Source organism: Natator depressus, chromosome 9 (genome assembly GCF_965152275.1).
Source record: "Natator depressus isolate rNatDep1 chromosome 9, rNatDep2.hap1, whole genome shotgun sequence".
NCBI lineage: Eukaryota > Metazoa > Chordata > Testudines > Cheloniidae > Natator > Natator depressus.
In genome coordinates, this window is record NC_134242.1 from 82,404,183 (window position 1) to 82,425,661 (window position 21,479).

Sequence of the window (21,479 nt, forward strand, 5' to 3'; positions counted from 1 at the left end):
CTTCATCATCCTGAATGTTTGGGAAATGTGACTGTAAAACCAGATCCAAATGTTGCAGACAGCCAGTCTCTACAGAATGAACTGAAGCAAAACCCCCAAACTTTGAGGATCCAAACTTCGGTCTTGATCCTGAAAAGTGAACTGCATGGGAGGACTCCTGCACCTGTGTAGTTTTTGAGCAGGACTTGGGCCTTAATGGACCAGTCAATCTCCCACAAGAACATTTCTCCATTCAAGCACGATTGGAGGCTCAATGGATCTTGAGTATTTTTCCCCTGTATCCTGCCAGAGTGCCACTAGAATTTGATTTGAATGTTCTCCTTTTCCTCTTCTCCTGATATTTCTTCATTTCATTTTTGCAGCACAGCCACAGACAAAGGGGGAGTGACATTAGAAGGAAATGCCATGCTCTGCTCCCCTGGTTCACTAGAAGTCTCTACCTGCAATAGGCCATCTGGTGTTCATAAAAGCTCTGATTAAAGCAGAAGAGGGTTCAAAATGATAACGACAAGAATGATGAGCCAGATCTTGCTCCCTCTGAAGTCAATAGGAGTTTGGCAATCGCCTTTGGCAGGCGCGGGAATGGACACAATTAAGACAATTGTAAACTCTTTCGGACAAGGACCATCATTTTGTTGTGTGTTTGTTCAGCATCTAGCATAATGGGATCCTGCCTCAGGACTGGGACTGCCAGGAACTACATAAATACAAATAATAAATAATAACAACTTGGGTGGGCAAGTTGCCTTTTATTGAGCTAATACATACATTAAGATAGAGCCAAACGTCAGGATCCTTCATGATTTATTACAAATACTTGAAATGTTGTGTATTTGAAAGTGTTTGGGGTTCTAATAAAATGTATTTTCCACCTTGTCCACTTTTGCTTGAAGATCAACAGCACTATAATTATTTAACACAAACAGAGACAAAGATCCAAATTCTGTTCCAGCTCAAAGCACATTCAACACCATTGACTTCAATTGGGTTACATGGGTGTAAAGAGAGGAGAAGCAGTGACCCAAAGAATGACTCTTCATTTGTATAGAACCTTCAATCTGTACTACCTTACATTGTTTCACGATCTTAAATTACACACTGGGTTTACTTAATCTACTACTGAAATGTGACATCTCTGGACTGAAATACAGTTACTCTCCAACAAGGTAGACCAATTTTACATCTTGTAGGACAGAAAGTTTAGGATGAGAAGGTAGAAATATGCCTTTCCATCTGAAAGAGTACAGGGAATTTAAGTAGGAAGAATGAAAGTAACCCAGCTGGAATTTAACCAGTTGACATTTCTTACTGTTTCAAGAAGCGTAATGACCAGAAGTGGTCAGTATCTAAGTTTCACATCTCCTCCAAGTGATGGCACCTCCACTAGCACAGTCGCCCCAACATAGGCCCTACTCTAGGAAAGCATCTATATTCAGATGGGTGATTAAACATGTGCTTAACTTCAAGCATGTGCTAAAGTGAAAGTTAGGCATGTGCTTAAAGCTTGCCTGAATAGTGATGGACTTCAGTGTTTTCTTGAGTCAGGTCCATAATGCTCTGGTAGAGAAGAGGAGTGTCACCTACTGAATTGCCAGCCCCATTTTCTGCAGCATCCGTGGAGGTCTTCCATACAAGTCCTGAGCCTACTCAGCTTAACTTGAGTGATCTGGCTGGACCTGAACCGTGGGGAAGATGACAGATTTTTAGAACGTTAGCTCCTTTGAGTAGGGACTTCCTCACTGTATTCATCTTTAAAATGCTAACTCGATAGAGCTACAGAAATAAATAATAAGGAAAAGAAGAAATAATATAGTAATAAGCTCAGCGAGAGACAAAGAACCTGAATGAAGCCAGTTTATCAAATCAAAAAAAGGTAAGAACAAGGATTTTTCTTTAAATATTTAACCGCTTAACCATATTTTCTGTGATAGTTATTTGTTTTCTAGCAATGATTTCTGGGTAATTTAGTTCTTAGTGTCTTTGTGTTGCTTACGATCACATCTAAATGCAGACACGTTAATACCCAAATCTTGCTATCGTAAGTCACCTTAGCTATTCTAACATTCCAGACTCTGACATAACTGGTACAGCTTTGCTGACACTGAAATGGGTGTGATTTTTTTTTAATTGAACATGCTGCCTCAGTAATTTTATCTGGATGAATATGTGAACTGAGCACATTTCTGGTTTGCTCTTATCTTGTCTGGAGTGCTAGAAAAGAATGAAAATTGATGGGTTGAATGGCTTCTCTCCGTAGAAAACATTTCCTTGTCCTTATGTAAGTGTCCTCGAAATACGCTCAGATTCTGTCCAATAGTTTACCCCTGCAGAATACATGGGGCAAGGGAATGGGGGGGGGGAGAGAGAGAGAGACAAAATGATTAAGTGCTGTCATTTCAGAATTACCACTGACTAATAGTTTTAGCTGTTGCAATATTTACACAATATTAGCCCGATGCTAATCCCATTGAAAGTAATGGTAAAATGTGACTTCAGTGAGAGCAGGATCAGGCCCTTCTGTATGTCTTTTTCTCTGTTGTTAGCCCTTGCTCTGATTGTCCTTATGCCACAGCCAAAATTCAAGCCCTGGTGTCACAGAGATTTCCTCCTGGGAACAATCATGGCCACAGTTTGGCTTCATTTATATATAAAATCTTAATTTCTGGCCTTGGCTTGGCAAGGTACTTAAACACATGCCTAACTTTGAGCCCATCAGTTAACTTTAGCAGGACTATTCATGTGTTTAAAGTATGGCATGTACCTAAGTACCTTTGCAGAATCAGGACGTCTCTCTTTGAACGGGAGGTGTGAAATACCTGCACCAAATGATGGTAAAGCAATTTGTGTGCTATGTAATGTGCAAGCACATCCTATTCAGTCATATCCATTGTTCATCTCTGCTTAATTACATGTGCAGATTGTAGTTAGAATCAGACATTAAAAATCTGGAACACAATAGCCAACGTCATAATGGGATTGAAATCTCCATGAGGAAAGGGGATGAAAATGGAATGGCCATCTGTTGTAATGACTCTGGAGGTTGTAAATGACATAATATGGGCAGCCTCTACTGGCCATTGCACTGAGTTCAGAGAGACAGCCCTTGAGAAAATACAGTACCTTGATAAAATCCTAAAAGACCACAATATCTGGCAGTGACAAAGTGGCTGGTAGCATTTGGTTCGTCTAATTTCAAACCTAGGCAAATACTGATTGAAATTTCCAAAGCAGTCGTGGAGATTTAAACATTGATCTTTCATTAAAACTAATGGGAGATATGTGTCTAAATTTAAATCCCCGAGACTGCTATGAAAATCTCAACCAGCATTTTTGAAAGTTGGACTCTGATGATGCTACAATCAAAGATGTGATTTGCAGCTCAGGTAGATGTACCCAGGCTAACTTTAAGTGCGGGCTTCAGCACATACAAAAAACCCAAGTATGTACCCAAGGGGACCTGGTACAGTTTGCTCTGAAGCCCATGCCACTGTGTTTTCATGGCTATTTTTAGCAAGCTAGCTAGATTAAAAGCTAGCATGCGTATGCCGACATGAGCTGCAATCACACCCCCGATTGCAGTGTAGACATAGCGTAAGTAGCACATTATGCTTAGGTGGTGAGATGGTGAAAATAGGAGGAGAGAGGGAAGGAATCCAGTGGGATAAAAGTTGAAAAATGGAGTAGAGAAAAGGGAGATTAAAAAGCAAACACAGAAGTTGTGTGGAAAAAAGCAGACAGAGAGTAATAAGCCAATGAAAAAATGCATATAGTATGAATTTTCTTTATGTAGCATGTATAAGCAATCCACTTTTTTTAGCCTAGCTTTTGTGGGGTTTACTTGTTAATTTGCTGAGAGTGTGCTTTCATAGATTCCCAGTTCATAGATTCCAAGCCCAGAAGGGACCATTGTGGTCATCTTGTCTGACCTTCTATATAATGCAGGACATAGAACTTCCCCAAAATAATTCCTAGTGCACATCTTTTAGAAAAACATCCAATCTTGACTTAAATCTGTGACCCTCTGTGTGACTCAGCTAGACAAAGTAATCTATGGTGTATCTCCACTTCTTTCCGTGGAGTGAGCTGATGGTTGACTTTGGCCCATGACTTTCTGCTCATAATACACAGCACAGTTTCTCTGTAGCTAGAGAATTTTGCTTTTAAACTCAGTCACCCTTCGTGGGGAGGAGACGACATGGATATAGTTTACAGGAAAAGAAAAACACTTGTGAATTCAACCCTCCCCATCCAAACAGTTTGAGGGATTCCTCAAACCACAAACTCCCCATAGCCCACCCATACTTAGATACCAATAAAAATAACACTTCCAGTTGTGTTTGGATGTGTGAGGGTTCCAAGGCTCTTTAGCACGTTAACCATCATCACAAAGCAACGATAATAGTCCTTACAAAAATGTCAGGGTTGATTGTGAAGTTGCAAAGGAGATGTCTCTTGGTTAAGGGATTTTTGGCCCAGAAGACAAGGATTGATCTAACGCCCACTGAAGTCAATAGAAAAGCATCCCATTGACCTTAACAGGAATGATTCAGGCCCAAAATGAGCAAACTGAGTCTGGATGTGGAAGTGGAATAACAGCTGGTGCCTACAGATTTTCTGTTATGAAACTCCACTTGACAGTACAGTAAGTACTGCACTGGGCACTGATACAAAGGAGTCCTACCAGGGATTGGGGAAGAAGATATCATAGCACGAACTTGTCATTGCAGGCAATTACACATTATGCCCAAAATAAATGAATAAAGCTTATCAGCAAAGTCTATGAAAAAGAACACATGTAACTGATAAATCCAGTCTACGCTGTGCTTTAATTTGTTCAGATGAATATTTCTGTACTCAGCATATGGTGCACTAGATTTCAAGTCATTGATAAAGACTCCAATCTTTGTAGTCTCTTTATTATATTTTTCCATTTTCTGCTGAGTTGGAAAAAAGGCACTGCATGCCATCTGTCAGCCTGAAAGTAGTGCCATTTGCAGAAGTTTCAGACTGGTAAACTAGCTCTTCTCTTCCAGGTTGTGGTCCTAGGGAAAGTAACACAGCCCTGTTAAACAGTTATTTAACAAGCACACTGATTTATCGAGCACACTAATGACAATTATGAATATGAACCTGTCATGTTAATAACCACTATCCCTAAACATCCTAGTCACGAATATACAGTAATTAAGCCATTATAGCTAATGTAATTGTATTGGTTCTATTAAATGAAGGGCTGTGCTGTAAATAAAGATGGGGTGATAAAAAGAAAAGAATTGAGGATATTTGTTGGAAATATTATTGGAATATGCACTGCAGGAGCAAGAAGCTCAGATTTAAAGGCTTCTACTTTAGCCTAATCTATAGTTGTGGATTACTTTAACCGGTTACCCACCCCAAACCGAGGGCTTACACCTACTTTCATCTGTGAGAGTTCAGCCCTCAAGACAGACTACAGTGGAGAGGTTATCAATAGGAGGGGGACCCAACGGAGCACCACAGAGACGACATAGTGCTCTTTTTATAATAATTACTTTTATTAACCAAACAAACAATACACCCGTTGCAATCTGGCAAAGGGGAGAGATACCAGTACAGAATGCATAATATTTGCCTCACTCACATCATGCCTTGTGGAAAAACCTGAAGTGTTACTCCTCATCTTCATCCTCACCCCCATCATTATCATCATCATCGCCACCAGTGGCCATCATCCTGGTGACACCCCACCATGGCACGCAACCGGGATACCGCTGTTTTAATGTGTTACGCTGATGTCCACTGGGGTCATACATATTTATGAAGGTTTTAACTCCTTTTCTTTATTTGAACTTTCACACCTCCCTACTCTTGGCGTCCCCTTACTCATTAGTTCACCTTATACTCATTAACATTTTACATCACCGTATCACCATAGTAACAGGTGGCTACCTTAAGGAAATCGAACATTTCTCCCTGGCTACCAAGAGTCACCTTGTGGTGCCTATAGTCTATGCATAGACATTATTAGCCAAACTCAGCAGTAATTTTCAAAACATCAGCATATCACAGACACAGACACAAGCTCAGCAGAGTTATTATTAATTTACTTATTATACTATTATAATAAATCCTAATGCCTAATCTGTCTAAGATAAATATTTTACAGGCCTGAGGCCTTGTAGGTCCTGTGTTACAATATTAATTGATCCTTACCTTTCACCTCTATATCCTAAATATACCTGATACCTTTTATCCTTGGCTACATACTAAAGAGTCTATTTTTATGATCTTGGCTGGATTTGAAAACAGAAGCTGATACATAAAACTACTTGCTCCTTTCACCCTAAAATACTGCACCAAATCCCATGATGATGGCAGGTTTGTGATAAAGCTGTCGTAAGTGGTAATCAGTTTATTACACTTCCACTGCAGCTCCTTCACTGATCTCATGTCTATCCGTAAGGTGCAGTAAGATGAGCTCTAAAGGCCCTTTTCGTAAAAGTTTTACCTAGCTTTTTCAATAGAAAAGATAATCCCCATGTTTCTTATTCAGTAAATTCAGGCCCATTGCATGTAATGGCTTCTGTTTCACTAGGTGCACCCAGTTTTATAAAGGAAACAAAACTGGTCCCACCTGAGGATTTATATCTCTAGCAAATAGCTTCCAACCTTCAGAGAAGGAAATTTTGGATTTATACAGCAGGGCCAATGCTGTTAGCTACATGGACGTCAAGCTGGTGTAAAACACCACTGAAGTTAAAGGATTTACTCTGCATTAACCCACATGTAAATTAAATCAGAATTTGGCCACAGGTGACCAAGTTCAGTAGCATAGCAGCAGTGTCTTAGGTGTTCTTAGGTGGCTATGGACTAAGGGGAGATGAGATTAGATCCAGTCATTTTTTAGAGGCAATAAAAGAGTGTCCTGAATAAAATGAAAATGATTAGAGGCATGGAAAGGCTTCCATGTGAGGAGACATTGAAAAGGTGGGGATTGTTTAGAGAGGAGCCATGTGACACAGGGTATATAGAGCTATGCAGACTACAGCACTGTATAGGTAAGATAAACTGTGTGCTCTTCCTTACCCTTTCTCACAATATCAGGGACATCCAATGACATTGCAAGGTAACACATTTAAAACTGATAAAAAAAGAAATCCACAACACATAATTAGTCTATGGGACTCATTGGCACTAGATATCATTGAGGCTGAAGATTAGTAGGATTCCAAAAAGAATGAGACATTTATCTGGATAATGAGCATATCCATTGCTACATCAGATAGAAGAGGTTTGTATTTTTGAAAGTGGTAAAAACTCTCATGCTCCAGGACAGAAGGCAACCACTAACTGGTAGGGGTTGGGAAGAAGTTTCCTTGCTGGGCAGCTTATTCCATCACTGTCCACTGTGGGAGGATTTGTGCATTCCTCTGAAACACCTGCTACAGGCCACTGTCAAAAATAGGTTTCAGAGTAACAGCCGTGTTAGTCTGTATTCGCAAAAAGAAAAGGAGTACTTGTGGCACCTTAGAGACTAACCAATTTATTTGAGCATAAGCTTTCGTGAGCTACAGCTCACTTCATCGGATGCGTACTGTGGAAAGTGTAGAAGATCTTATTATATACACACAAAGCATGAAAAAATACCTCCTCCCACCCCACTCTCCTGCTGGTAATAGCTTATCTAAAGTGATCACTCTCCTTACAATGTGTATGATAATCAAGTTGGGCCATTTCCAGCACAAATCCAGGTTTTCTCAGCCCTTTCCCCCCCCCCCCCACAAACTCACTCTCCTGCTGGTAATAGCTTATCTAAAGCGACCACTCTCCTTACAATGTGTATGATAATCAAGGTGGGCCATTTCCAACACAAATCCAGGTTTTTTCACCCCCCCATCCCCCCCACACACAAACTCACTCTCCTGCTGGTAATAGCTTATCCAAAGTGACCACTCTCCTTACATTGTGTATGATAATCAAAGGTGGGCCATTTCCAGCACAAATCCAGGGTTTAACAAGAACGTCTGGGGGGGGGGGGGGGAGGGTAGGAAAAAACAAGGGGAAATAGGCTACCTTGCATAATGACTAAGCCACTCCCAGTCAGAGGATCCTGGACTAGATTTTCCATTGGCCAGATCCAGTATGGCAATTTCTATATTCCCTAGACAAACACAGACAAGTAGATGGTGGGTAGATTTGCTATCTAATAGGCTCCTTGGAGCTTTATCATGGTCATCTTATGTTCAGGCATAGTACATGGGTACTGGGTCCAACAACAGTTTCTGAAGCTGTTAGGAACAACTGGGGCTTTGCACAGATGCAGCATACACAGCAGTCTGCTTAAACTGGCAGCTCCCTCTGAGAGAGCTGGGCCTGCCTCAACGCCCTTGAAAACTGCTGAAATTTCGGGGCTTCAGGATTTGACCCAGATCTGAGTTTTGCAAAGAGCATCTTTCTTTATAAAGATCTGAACATAAACCATAAATTACAGACACAATCAACCCTCAGCTATGGAGTTTTTGGACTTGGGATCCAATTGTTGGCACTTCAAGCCCATCTCTAATCTCCAGGGTTTCTCTTTGTTTACACAGATTGTACTGCTTCCTCCTCATGACGGGAATGAACAGGAGACACACAGGGCCCCATTAAAAGGGGACGCACACTGCACCCATTACCGGCAGGACTGACAGCAAGCCCTCTCTCTCAAGCATATGACAGCATTATCTTTTGCCCGTCTGGCTTGGGATGAGAAGCTAATGAAGCTGCCAATAATTCTCTATTTCTAGCTAGAGATTCAGTGATTTTCTTGAAGTGCAGAGTCACTTGAGGTGAATGGAAGAAAGGAAGATTGTCAGCTGAGGACAGAAAGAAAAATTAAAGGGAGATTGTGCTAGAATTTAAAATAGTTTCAATTGCTTAATCAGATGCAAACTGTGACTGGCTCAAAAATGATCATTTAGTTTACATGCTATCTTTAAAAAAATTAAGCCTGACATAATGAGAAAGGAAGCAGTGATGGTGTTAGCTTGATGTCATGTACCTAGAGAGGAAGAGAAGAGCTACAACCCGTGAGACAGGGATCTTCACCCTGAGACGCTGGCCAAAATTCAAACATGATTTGTGGGATGATGTAAGTTAGATGCCTTTTATACTCACTTAGACTCCTGCAAATGATAGCACATGGGCTGACCACTCTGGCTGCATAGGGCCCCACTGACTTCACTGGGGGCTTTGTGCAGGGTGCAGCAGCTCACCTGCACACTATCAATTGCAGGGTCAGAGACCTAGATTCCCTGATACTCAATTAGACTCTGTTACACCTACTTGCGCCCATTTAGTGATGCATATGTTTTTGTGAAGGAGTCTGTGCTGGTGTAGCTTTCCTCCTGAGGAGCAGGAGGAATGTGTATGAAGGAGTCAATTGAAGTTGGGGATGACCTATTTAACTCACACATTCTTGTAGCCTCCTTCTCCCCACCTCTGCATTGGTCCCCTTGGCATGTGAGTTATTCCAGCTCAATGTCCAAACAGGGAGATACTCTGTGTGTGTTTGTGTATGAGTGGGGAAAAAGGGGGTATAAGTTACATGCTGGTAAGAGGATGTGAACCTAGGTGAGTCTGGGGGCTGGTCTACACTGAAAAGTTAGGTTGACCCAGCATGTCTCTCAGAGGTGTGAAAAATTCACACACCCCAAGAGACATAATTAAACTGACCTAATCCCTGGCATAGACAGCACTAGGGTGACGGAAGAATCCTTCTGCCAACCTAGCTTTCTCCTCCTGGGGAGGTGGATTAACTACAGAGATGGGAGAATACCTCCTGTTGCTGTTGTGAGGGTCTACACTGAAGCGCTGGAGCGGTGCTGCTGGAGCATTTTAAATGTGGACGTAGCCTAAGCAAAGAAAGGTAACCAAGCAGGAGTGTAAGTAGTGTAACGTACACATTGTGGGGCGGAGGAGAGGTACGGTATACCAAGTACCTTTAATTTCACCTCTGAATTTGGTCTAGAGGGAACAACAGATGATTCGCACACCTGTCTTAAGGTCAATCTGGTGGGGCAGATCTTTAGCTGCTGTAAATCAGTGTGGCTCCATTGCAAACATTGACTTCAGTAGAGGTGCAGAAATTTACACCAGCTGATGACCTGGGCCAGAAGCTTTGCTTGGGATATTTACACTGAAGCTAAAGACAATGAAGCAATAATAAAAAAAAAATCTAAAGAAAATAATACAGACACTACCTAAAAAGAGCTGTCGAATTCTCCTGCTGTCCTCTGTATCACCTGCTGCTGCCCTCATCTTCCTACCAAGATACAGTTCATCAGATTGCATCATTTCCTACAGATATTATCATGAACATGGCAGTCTCAAGGGATTATGCAGTGTCCAATTAATAGCAAAAGAAATTTTAAGGATTTTTTAAAAATCCTGATTTCTAATTTCCTTGTTTAATTTCCATATTCTGATTAGCTGAAGTCATCTAAAGCAGTGGTAAAAAATGCCATTCCTAAGTGGCAGATTATTTTTAGCCTTCAAGATTTAAAGCTCTCTCCAGGTTCCTGAACTTTGAGAACTTTTCTTCAATAAGGAACTTGATAGCCAAACAGATATATCGCCTCCAACCATTCAACTGATTTAATTAAAATATGCAAAATCTCCCCTTCTGCACAATAAAGGGATATGCATTTTTTCAGTGAGATAAAAGACATTGTCTAAAGTCTTTATTATTTATAGGCGTAATTACTTTCCCCTCTGTTTTTACGGTGTGAATACTGTCCTGTTTTACTGTATGTTAAAGCTACAGAAGGAAAAAGAAAAATCCAGATCATTTTATACATCTCTGGCATTCCTGGAATGACATGTACAGCTTCTGTGAAACAGAAACAGGCATGTAAAAAAAAGAGTTTGGGGCCTGATTCTCATTTATGCTAACATGTTCTTTACACTTCCAGAGTGCTGTAAATCTTATCCTTTATGTCTCAATTTAGATCACGCCTATTGCTATGGAGGAACATTCACAAACTGAATATGTTATTAGGAATTTGGTTTAAAATTGCTCTTCGTCAACTGATTTTTTTTAATCACCCAAAGATGTTTAGATTGAGATTTAACCATCAAAATGCAGATGAGTAGATCAGCCTGTCACCTATAAGGTAAGAAAAAAGAGCATTGAAAGCAAATAAAAAATGAAGATATGAGCGTAGTAGAATTTTTGTTTGTTTTTTTCCAACTGCCATTGCAGTTTGGGTTCCTTGAGTGCTGTTCTCTATATCTTCACACTGCAGAACATATAGGCTGGATTAACCAAAAGCTGCCCACACAAGAGAACACCTGTGTAATAACACATAGCACCCGTTTTGGCTATTCACTTCTCTCCTTGCCCACAGTCACCCTCATCGGCCTATTTCTGGCATCTTTTAGGAAGGAGATCACAGCCTCCTAGTTGCACAAGACCTTGCACCCAAACAATTATCTCTACCCTTCTCTCCACAAGGTTAGAATTTGGTTTATCTTTCCAACCCACCCATCAGTAACTATTCCACTAATAGTTCTGAGACCCCAGCCAGGTAGTGTTAAATGCAAAGATATTTTTTTGGAAGCAGGTGAGAAATAGAGAGAAAAATCATAAGATGATCACTACAGAACAAAGTCACCTAAACAAATACACCTGAAAGCATCACTAGAGTGACCCTAAGATTTATTATAGGATACTAAAATATTTTCTACAGAATGGTAAAAAAGTACTTTTTTTCTCTCCCAAGTTAAAGCTGTCTGCCTCTGTCTACCATATCAGCCTAATCATATGTACAGAGGGTTTCTCTACAAGTATCCTGTTGGCTTCTACAAGCCATTCCCCTAATTATAAATTACGTTCATCTTAACAGGGAACAGGGACAATATCATGTCATTTATGTGCCCAGTTGCAACTAACCAACACAGCTCAAACCTCAAATATGGAGTATCCAATATGTGCAGCAAACAGGTTACAATTAATCCACAGCATTAAAAAATAAACCTCAAAAATTGGTTGATTAAATTTGAATAATAAGTAAATTCAAGGAAATCATGATCTGCCTCTGGACATTCCATGTGTGGAAAGAGAGGATAAAGGATAAAACTCTCAATAAATTATTTGCTATTAATGATTTACTTAGCTCTAGTCAGCATTAGCCAGTGCCCCTATACAGCAGGACAGGCTCCTAACCACTAGTAATGAAAGACTGAATTGATTATTATTATTATTATTTTGCAAGGAGAGAAGTATTTTTTAATTCTAGTGGCCTGGTCAGATTCTAACTCGAGTAGCTCTATTAGGTCTAGCTACCGAACTATGCAGTTTCAGTTGGATAAGGAGTTCATCACTCTCTGCCCTAAAACTGTGCAATGTTGTTGTACACTATTAAAGCATTTGTTGCACTTCATCTCATAGGTGGATGCATTTCAGTGATGGATAAAGTGGTCCCTGTGCACAGTTTGTAATTCAGCTTGTTGGAAATGTGCTTTCCTATGAAAAGTACTGTATAAATGCAGAGTACTCACACCTATCATTCATCTTTTAACACACGTTTCAATAATATTTGGAGTAACATGATAACAATAATTAAAGATGACAGGATAAATTTTGACATGTTTATAAGGCCAATTACAAACACCTCTTTAAAAACCAAGTTTTGATCCCAAGCACAAACAGTCAATAAACACTCTGATCATAAAGATGATGATACCTTTAACAGAGACACATGTTAATGCTTTAGATAAAGTTATAACGGCTCTGGTTCTATGCCCAGCTCAGAACTCCAGGAGAATCAGTCTAGGGGAACATAGAACTGGACTCAAAATGTGGATCCCTCCAGGGGTTCTACCTATCTATCTACTGTTTCCTTCAAAAGTGGCTTGAGGCTTTTAAGAGCTGAGACAATCCCTATAATGTCAATTACCCTGGGGTCAAAGGCAGAACATACAATTGATTCTTGTGGTGCAAGACCAGAGCTGCAGTTCACTAACGGGACTCTAGGCTGTACAACCAACCGCCCCTCCTTTTTTTTTAGGGCTAAATATTCCCCCCTCTGGTCCCTTGCATAATCAACAAACACCCACAGCAACAACACAAGCCGAGCCCCTCAGACAGGTTTGATTTTGGGTGACCGGCCAGTGCCATGGGTAAATTGCCACGAGCTCCTCTTGCCGTGACGCTGCTCTTCCGTCACGTGCTCCCCCCCCCCCCTCCAGACATACCTTATGCCACCAGCTGCTCTGCTCCTGGAGGCATCCACCTTTTGCTCACTAGCAAACCACAAACACATCGTAGCATTTTCCAAGGGAGGGGGAGCCCACCAGTTTGGGTGGGGGGGGAGGATAAAATGCAGTTCTGAATTTAAAAAGAGGATGGAGAGAAAATGAGCTAGTAGCAGGTGGCTGGGAGAAAATCAGCGGGAAAGGGGAAGAAGGGAAAGAAATGGGGACAGGCGCAAGGGAATGGAATGGAAATGCTGCCTCGCTGAGCTCTCTCCTGCAGCAGGTGAAGAGGGGAGCTTTCTTGGCCAGGAGAACGGTAAAAGCTGGATCCCGCCGACTTCAGTCCGTATCCAGTGTAATGAGAATCCTGCAAGCAGCCTAGGGGGGGTAGACACAGATCTGTCAAAATGTGTGTGAAGGTAATGGAGACTATGTCTCCACATTCCCTAGACTGCCTGGAAAATCTCAGCCAAGGGTTGATCAGCTAAAACCACGTGCAGTGGGATCGTGCACATCTGCCGGCGCAGTTCCACTGCGAAATGTCAATGTCCTGGCATGGAATCTGGCTGGATCTAGAAAGATCAAGATGTCAGATATGGCTTGTTGTGGCTTCCCCGAAACGTGATGTATTGAAGCAGGTCGATCTGATGTCAAAGAATGGTTACAACTGCTTTCTGTCCTAGACAGTAAACGTTTGGGAATCTAGCTGGAGAAAAAAAAAACAACAGGCAAGACCCTGAAAGATATAGATTCAGATCTGGAGTTTTCAAGTGCTCCTGTGTCAGGATGCACCAGCAGACAGATTTCCGTAGGGGACTAGGAGCAGCTACACTTGGTGTCTGTTTCTGCAGCAGAATTCAGAGGTTTATGTCCAAAACTGACCAGTTGCTGGGTATGGTTTTTGTTGTTGTTTTCGTTTCTGTTCTGCTCTTGCACTGAGATGTGGACGAGCCTGGGGTTTTCTGGTCACGTAGGACCAGCAGCACGTGCTAACTATTTTGTCGGTACCGTTTGGTGGGTTGGGGGCTCCAGGTTTCTTTGTTGTGCTGTTACCGTGGGATGGAGCAGCCGCACTTCTCTGTTTTGGTGGTAGGACTGAGGGGAAGGAGGGGATTGAAAAATAACCTAACTGGATGCAGTCAAGTGTCAGGTGTATATTTTTGTGCTGCTCCTGCAGGGTCTGGAGATTCTGCTCTATTAGGAGCTGCTTTATTTTTTCTTCTATTTACATATTACAATTTGGGGTTGGGTTTAAAATTTGGAAGCCTCCAGGTACCGAATACGTGTTTTTTCTAGTGCTATTGGGCCAGGGGACTCCAGGGTCCAGATTTTTCCAGGGAAGGATAGATTTATGGTTCGGAGTCAGAAACTGCGGCGATCCAGGTGGACCCAGGTGCCGGATCTGTGTTTTTTGGGGGGGCACTCACGTGCCAGGATGTACTGGGGTGTAGAACATTTTGATGCAGTCGGAGCAGCTACGTTTGGCTCGCTGATCCTGCCATGAAATCTGAGGGACGAGGGCTAAGCATTGAACGGATCCAGGGACAATCCGAGCGCCAGAACTGTGTTTTGGTGGCGCTCGTCTGCTCTAATGCCCCAGGGTCCAGACATTTCTGGCGCTGTAGGAGCAGTTCCCCCGGCTCTCTGTTCGGGCGTTAGAATTGGTGGCCTCGGGGTCACAATGGGAGTGGCTCCAGCAGGTGCCAGATCCAGGTTTTCGCAGAGCTCGTGCTCCGGGGTGGATTTTTTTTTTTTTTTTTTTGGCGCAATAGCATCAGCTAGACTCGTTCTCTGGTTTGTTTGAGGGCACAGTGCCGAGGGGGGGCCACACCTCGGTGAGACCCAGTGCGATCCAGCTTTTTCCTTTCCCCCTTCTTGTCGTCTCCAAGGTGTGAGACAAGAGGCTGCCCCAGCTGCTGGAGGAAACGAGGGAGAACTTGGCTTCCTCGCGGGCTGACTAGGGACCGGCTGCTGCCTCTCCATCTCTCTTTGCTCGCCCCTAGGGGAGCGCTTCCTGCGGCTCACCCCCCCCCCCACCCCCCACCCAGAGGGGCAATCCAGCCGCAGCACCCCCGAGCACCAGGAGGGCCAGACAGAGCGAGAAGGAAGAAGGAGCGGATTGGCGTGTGTGTATTTTTTTTTTAAAGCCGTTCCTGCTTATCCCTCCCGATGGCATTTTCCAGAAACTGCAGAAGCAGGGGGTTGCAGCCCAGACCAGCCGGAGAGGGGACTGGGTGGCGGTGGTGGCTGAGATAATCAGCCGCTGCACCCTGCCTGGGTGTGTGAGTGTGTGTGATGGGGCGCGTGCAGCGTGTGTCAGTTTCACTCCCTCCCGCTGGCGCTCCGGAGTGCATCTGTGCGTAGATCTCTTTAATTTTTGGAGGAGGAGCGGGGGGTGGTGGGGGTGGGGGTGGGGGTTCGCAGCCCCTACCCGCTCGCCGCTGAATTCGGGGCCCGGGAGTGGCGGGGAGAAAGAGGCGAGGCACCAGACGATGCTGGGGGCTGCTGCCCCTTCTCTCCCGCCGGCGCCCTGACTGCGCTCGGCACCCGCCCGGGCGGTGGGGAGAGCCGCGGCGAGCGATGCTGGGGAAGTTTGGGAAGAATTAGAGGGAAATGGGTGGCCCTGGCCCTGCCGCGGCTTGTCCTTGCCAGGCTCATCCCGGAGCGGATTACAAATGAGAGGCATGGACCGCACGCCACGGACCGCGGGGACCTGAGCATGTAGAGATCGAAGCCGCGTCTCTTCGGTGAGTCTCCCGCTGTGTGGGGGTTGGGGCGGGGGGGGGGGGGGGGGGGCTCTAGTAAAAAGGCAGCCAGAAGGGGAGCAACAGATTGTAGGGACCGGCGGTCGCCTCTGCTTTGTGGGCAAGACCGTCAGGAGAAGGGCTGTGATTTGGGTGCCTGGCAGGAGAGAAAGAGAAAGCCAGGGAGGCAGAGCCGCAGTTTGAAAAGACCGATTTGCCAGCCCCAGCCCCACCGAGCTTTTGACAGCAGCCTCCATCAGGCGCCAGCGCTCTGTTCAAACCCGCCTCAGCCCTCCCGTGCCCCCCGTCGGATTTCCTCCAGGAGATGTTTGGCCTCAACTCTAGGAGGTCAGTGGGAAAGGGAGAAAAACATATATATATATATATATAATCTCTGCTTGCCCGTGATAGTCTGGCGAAAGCCTTTTAGGGTAGAATGGCCGGGGATGCCTGCTTCCCCCTTCTTTATACTCCTCCTAGAGCTGGGTGGTTCAAAACCAGCTTTTACGACCCCTTTGATCGCCTTGTTTCATTCCCTGAAATTATACCCCCGGCTTTTACATGTTTATGGCATCTGCTCTTCATATTTGCTAGGATACTGTAAATTAAGCACGTGTCACATTAGAAGGAAGCTGCTAGTTGCTTCAGGGATTTCTCCCCCTCCTTCCATGCAGATAGAAAATACAGTGAATCACAGTTACAATGGGCTGCATTTATTTATTTGGTTGGTTATTTATTTATTTTTTGCACAGGGAAGTTCATTACTGCAGAAGTGGCCAAGTTGCCAGCTGGTCGGATTAGAGTTCAAAACAGGAGGACATCAAAACTTATAATAAAGTCCAGACTAGCTGGCTTCATTGCCAGAGTTTATGGTGATGCAGAGACTCTAAATCTAATGGACCATGTTTCATTTTAGCTGTCCATGCAGTAGATATTACATATATATGTCCATGTGCTAAATTATAATATATATAATGAATTTTATAACAGCCACCTGTGTGTTCATGTGATTTTACTTTAGATATTATGTACACATATACATTTATTTTCACCTTATTAGGTGGGCCATTTCTGTGACACATTTGTGAGTCATATCACTGATCCACAGCTTTTGAAACCAGAACTGCTAATAGTGATGTCATAGGAGGATGTTCTCTGCCATACCTTCAAAAATAAAATTCCACTATGAACCTCAAACTACATAAATTACGAACTGTCAAATGCCTAACAATCTGTCAGATTCCCAGCACAACAAAAACAAAAACCAACCCCTCCAATCTCTGTTTCTCAAGAACTCACAGGACTTAATTTGTTTGATTTCATTCTATTTGCTATTTAGCTGTGTCTTTTGTGAATGGACATTGTGACTGTCTGTTATTATTAGTGATGTTGATAATATCATTTTAGCTCATGGCTATGCATAGGATTCGGATAATTATTCCATAAATTTCTTCACACTTTTGAGTTATCCATTTCAATGATTTTATATGAAGTCCTACATTTTCACAGCTGCCTCAAAGGGTGTTTGGACTTTTAATCCACTTGATCACCTTCTCTCAACTTTTCCATTGTGTTCTTCAAATATTTTGTCTGAGAATCTTCCTGTTGGACAAATCATAAAAAGAAACAGGTTTTGTATTAGGTGGAACACTTTGTAACAAATGCTCTTATGTAATGCAAGGTCCTGTACAGTGTGCAAAATGAAAGAGAGTGGAAGATTTTTGGAAGAACAGTTGGTCATGTGGCTAAGGTAGGGGAAGAGAGGGGAAGGAGTCAGGAGTTTCTATTTCCAGATGTGTCGCCGACTTCCTGTGTGACCTTTATCAAGTCATTCAGACTCTCTGTGCCTTGCTTTCCGTCTCTGTAAAATAGGGATAATCATGCTGAGCTACTTCACAGGACCGTTGTGAAGCTACATTTTTGTTTGCAAGACACTTTTCAGTTCTGGGAAGGAAGATGCTACATCAGTGCACATGATTATTATTCCAAAAGTGCTTTTTAGGAACTAAGGGGAAACTCAGATTGTTAGCTTATTAAGAATGTGTAGCCAAATGTCTTTTAATACAGCTGACAAATAGAATGGCCTACCTTCCTGAATATTAAACCCTAGTAGGAACTATTGGGCATCATTTCTGAAGAAGAAAAAGACACAACCGGGGACCAAGATACATGTATGTATGTACACTTCATGAATGTTTACACCCATCTTCCCTAAGTAGAACTGCTGGATAAATATCAGCTGAAGCAAGTTCGGGTCATTTCCATTTCAGACCATCTAGCTTATAAATGTTTTTGAATGTACCTATATTCTGGAGAATGCACAAGTCTCTTGGCATTAACTAGACTCCTTGTGAGCCTCTTAGACTCCCCTTTCTACCATGCTATGGTTTGTCATTTCATTTGTTTTTTTTTAATATTGAAATTTAGCAAGCAGAGATCAATAAGCTATCAGCTCAATGCAAGCCTTGATAGACAATAACTATCTTTATTAAACTAACTTTAATTTGAGATATTGTTGCCAGGCACATTTTTAGTGAAAAAAACTCAAATGGGCCCAGGTGTTCGCTTTCTTCAAACCGTGAAAAGGACCTAGATGGGAAATGGCTTGAATGCGAAGTACCCTACAATTGGCTTTGATTTGACTTGTAAACACAGAGAACAGTCATAAAATTCCTTAAAATTTTGTTACTTTCTCAGGAGAACATTTTTTTTTATCGTCTATCTCTTGTCTCCCTTTCTCTTTAGTATATTTCATTTACAATCTAAAACTATTCATCTTTTGGATTATTTATCGGATATTTAAAATGTATTGTTAGTTTCTTGACCTTCTTCCCTTGTTTTAAATTAGATGTTCAAACTAGTTTCTGCACAGGATTGGCATCTCAGAGATAATGGATAACACAAAACTCTTTGATTATTTCACTTCTTGCAAAGATTTATTTTTCGGGCAATCATAAAAAAATCCTCAGATGATCAGTACTGAGGTCTCCTGATTAGGTGGATTTTTTTTTTAGTAGCCAAAATTATGGTATTGTCATCTCACTGAATTATGGGTCTCATCCACAATATGTTTGCTCTGGATTCTCAAGGTTACAGGTCTTGATAACTTATCCCGGAAGAGGAAGTTTACTAAAAACAATGTGCAAATAATTGTTCCTCATAATAGACTGAATCGTTGATAACCACCACCCAAGTGTAGCTAAAATGAGGCTGATACTGTTGGGATTATTCTTTTAAGTACAGTAGCATCATTTGCACAATGTGAGTCAAACTCTGCTCACAGTTACACTGGTGTAAAACTGGAGGGACTCCTTTGATTTATAGGGTTACTCCAGATGAAAACCAGGGTAACTGAAACAAAGGGCCATATTATGCTGTTGATTTTTAAATAACTCTCCCCATTAATATCAATCAGGCATTCTGAAAGCAAGATATGGGCCAGAATTTAGCCCATTGTTGGCATACTCACAGCAATATAATACTCTCTTATGGATGCCTCACTTCAGAATTCACTGTAATGTGCTAGTGGGGAAAGGCTGTTGAATGACTCAGATGAATGTAGCTCAGAGTAAACAAACATGCAAAGCATTTCTGGCTAAAGAGAGAAAGGGAGAACATGAAAGAGCAGACAAAGCTAAGTTGAAGGATAAGACATTTGTCAGCAAGTCTCATCAAATTTAGCAGAATCAAGCCACCCAAAGATGCAGGGTCAGATTTCCTATTACCTTTCACCTTCTACAGTGATGAGCAGCTGTGCAAAGTGGCTGCAAAATTAAAGTAAAATGCTACTAAATCAGAATTGTCCACTCACTTATGCTGCTGGGGAAGTACTCTCGTATTGCCTGGGTGTAGATAAATTCATAAGGACACAGACCCCTTCTACTGTCATAGTCTGGGGGACAAGGGGACAAGAAGGTGACTTTAAGCCACCTTTGTGCTTCCTTAACTTGATGCTAAGCTGGTCCCTGGCACAAATTAGAGCTACCTGTAGGCTATTTTAATTAGTGCTGGCTACCAAGGGCTCTCATGGGGTTCCCCAGCAACCACAGATCACTGTGATATAAGGGCACCCCGACCATATCCCCTTTCAAGTGGACACACCCAAATGCACTTGACTGATTAGGGTCAAGATTTAAGACATGGGACAATCGAGCCCCCTGTGTCTAACTGAGTTCTTTGTTTCAGAGTAGCAGCCGTGTTAGTCTGTATCTGCAAAAAGTACTTGTGACACCTTAGAGACTAACAAATTTATCTGAGCATAAGCTTTCGCTGTAGTCCACGGAAGCTTATGCTCAAATCAATTTGTCAGTCTCTAAGGTGCCACAAGTACTCCTGTTCTTTCTGAGTTCTTTGTAAGGCTATGGGAGAAGAATTATCCCTTTTCGGCAGTGATAAGGTCAGCTCTCTGAGCCTTCAGTCTCATGCTTCAGGATCCAGGATGAGTTACCACTGTTGGTTAAGGGAATAATGTAGTGGCAATCGGGGATTAAATTGTGGGTGTGGGAAGTGCACAGGGCCACCTCCGTTGGCTTGCATGAACTTCCCTTTCTGCTTGGTGCATGGAGAGCTCCTGCTCCTATTTCAATCTACTTAGACCACTAGTGCCAATGTGCTGAAGAAATGGTGTGGGGAGGTGTTGTAGTGTTTGCTCCATATTAAAATGTGGTGATTTAGGGATGCAGAATGCTGCAGGGAAAGCAATGAAGAGTCTTTACACAGAGACTGTCACGAGCAATAGGTATAATGTTTCTGTTGGCATTTGGTATGACAGGATGAGAGGTTGTGTGAGAATGAGATGAGCTGAAGTTGGGAGACATCATTGTAGTTCTGTATGTGTTATAGTAATGTATAGGCCTCAACCCAGGGTTTTCTTTGTATGCCTTTCCTCAGTGCAAATCAACCGTTGCTTTGTATTGACAACATCAGGCATGGAGAGAGAGACCCACTCATGCAATAAGTTTGGACAGAAAAGATTCCAGAGGCAAATCTTCACTACTAACAATTATGGGTGTCTTTGTAGCTGACTCACTAGGACAGTAAGGCAGTTAGAGATTTAGTATTATTTGTTCTCAGTGCAATCTTTTGGCTTAAGTGTTTGAAAACAGTTCCCCAAATGGTCAAATATGATTTTCACTGGGTCTCCCATCTCATTCTCTCTCTCTCTCTCTCTCTCTCACACACACACACACATTTGCCAACACAAAACAATTCTCTTTCTCTGCAGTAAAATAAAGGAAATAATCCAGAGCTAGTGAAATAATATTTGTTGAATACTTTATTTGTTGAATTATTCATTAAATGAGGGGAATATTTAATCAGCTGCAATAGTAAATCATGGGTTAACCATGGAAGATGCAACAAGGTAATTCCATTAAGTGTTCCTAGTAAAACTCCATAAACATTAAGTATGGAATGATTTGTGATCTCACTAGAAACTTGAAGTAGAATTATGAACATGTCTGCTTTTCATGGATGGGTTAATCATCCTGTTATTGATTTCCTGTGTCCACCTTCATCTTC

The 21,479-nt window shown here is 42.4% G+C and overlaps 1 protein-coding gene and 1 long non-coding RNA gene across 3 annotated transcripts in view; one reads left to right on the forward strand and one right to left on the reverse strand.

Moving 5' to 3' along the window:
* Positions 1 to 745: 745 nt before the first annotated feature.
* On the reverse strand, positions 746 to 14,179 carry LOC141993137 (uncharacterized). Its single transcript, XR_012640788.1, has 3 exons — positions 13,216 to 14,179; positions 8,053 to 8,140; positions 746 to 2,324 (listed from the first exon to the last, which is right to left on the reverse strand). It is a non-coding gene; the product is annotated as an uncharacterized LOC141993137 (long non-coding RNA).
* Positions 13,684 to 21,479, forward strand: part of TRPC5 (transient receptor potential cation channel subfamily C member 5) — a 135,282-nt gene continuing 127,486 nt past the window's right edge. The window contains exon 1 of one of the 2 annotated variants that reach the window (XM_074962460.1): positions 13,684 to 14,107. The gene's annotated coding sequence lies outside the window, so the exon portion shown is untranslated. Of the gene's footprint in view, positions 14,108 to 15,638; positions 15,963 to 21,479 lie in introns of those variants that run through there. The other variant, XM_074962459.1, reaches the window with a different exon arrangement.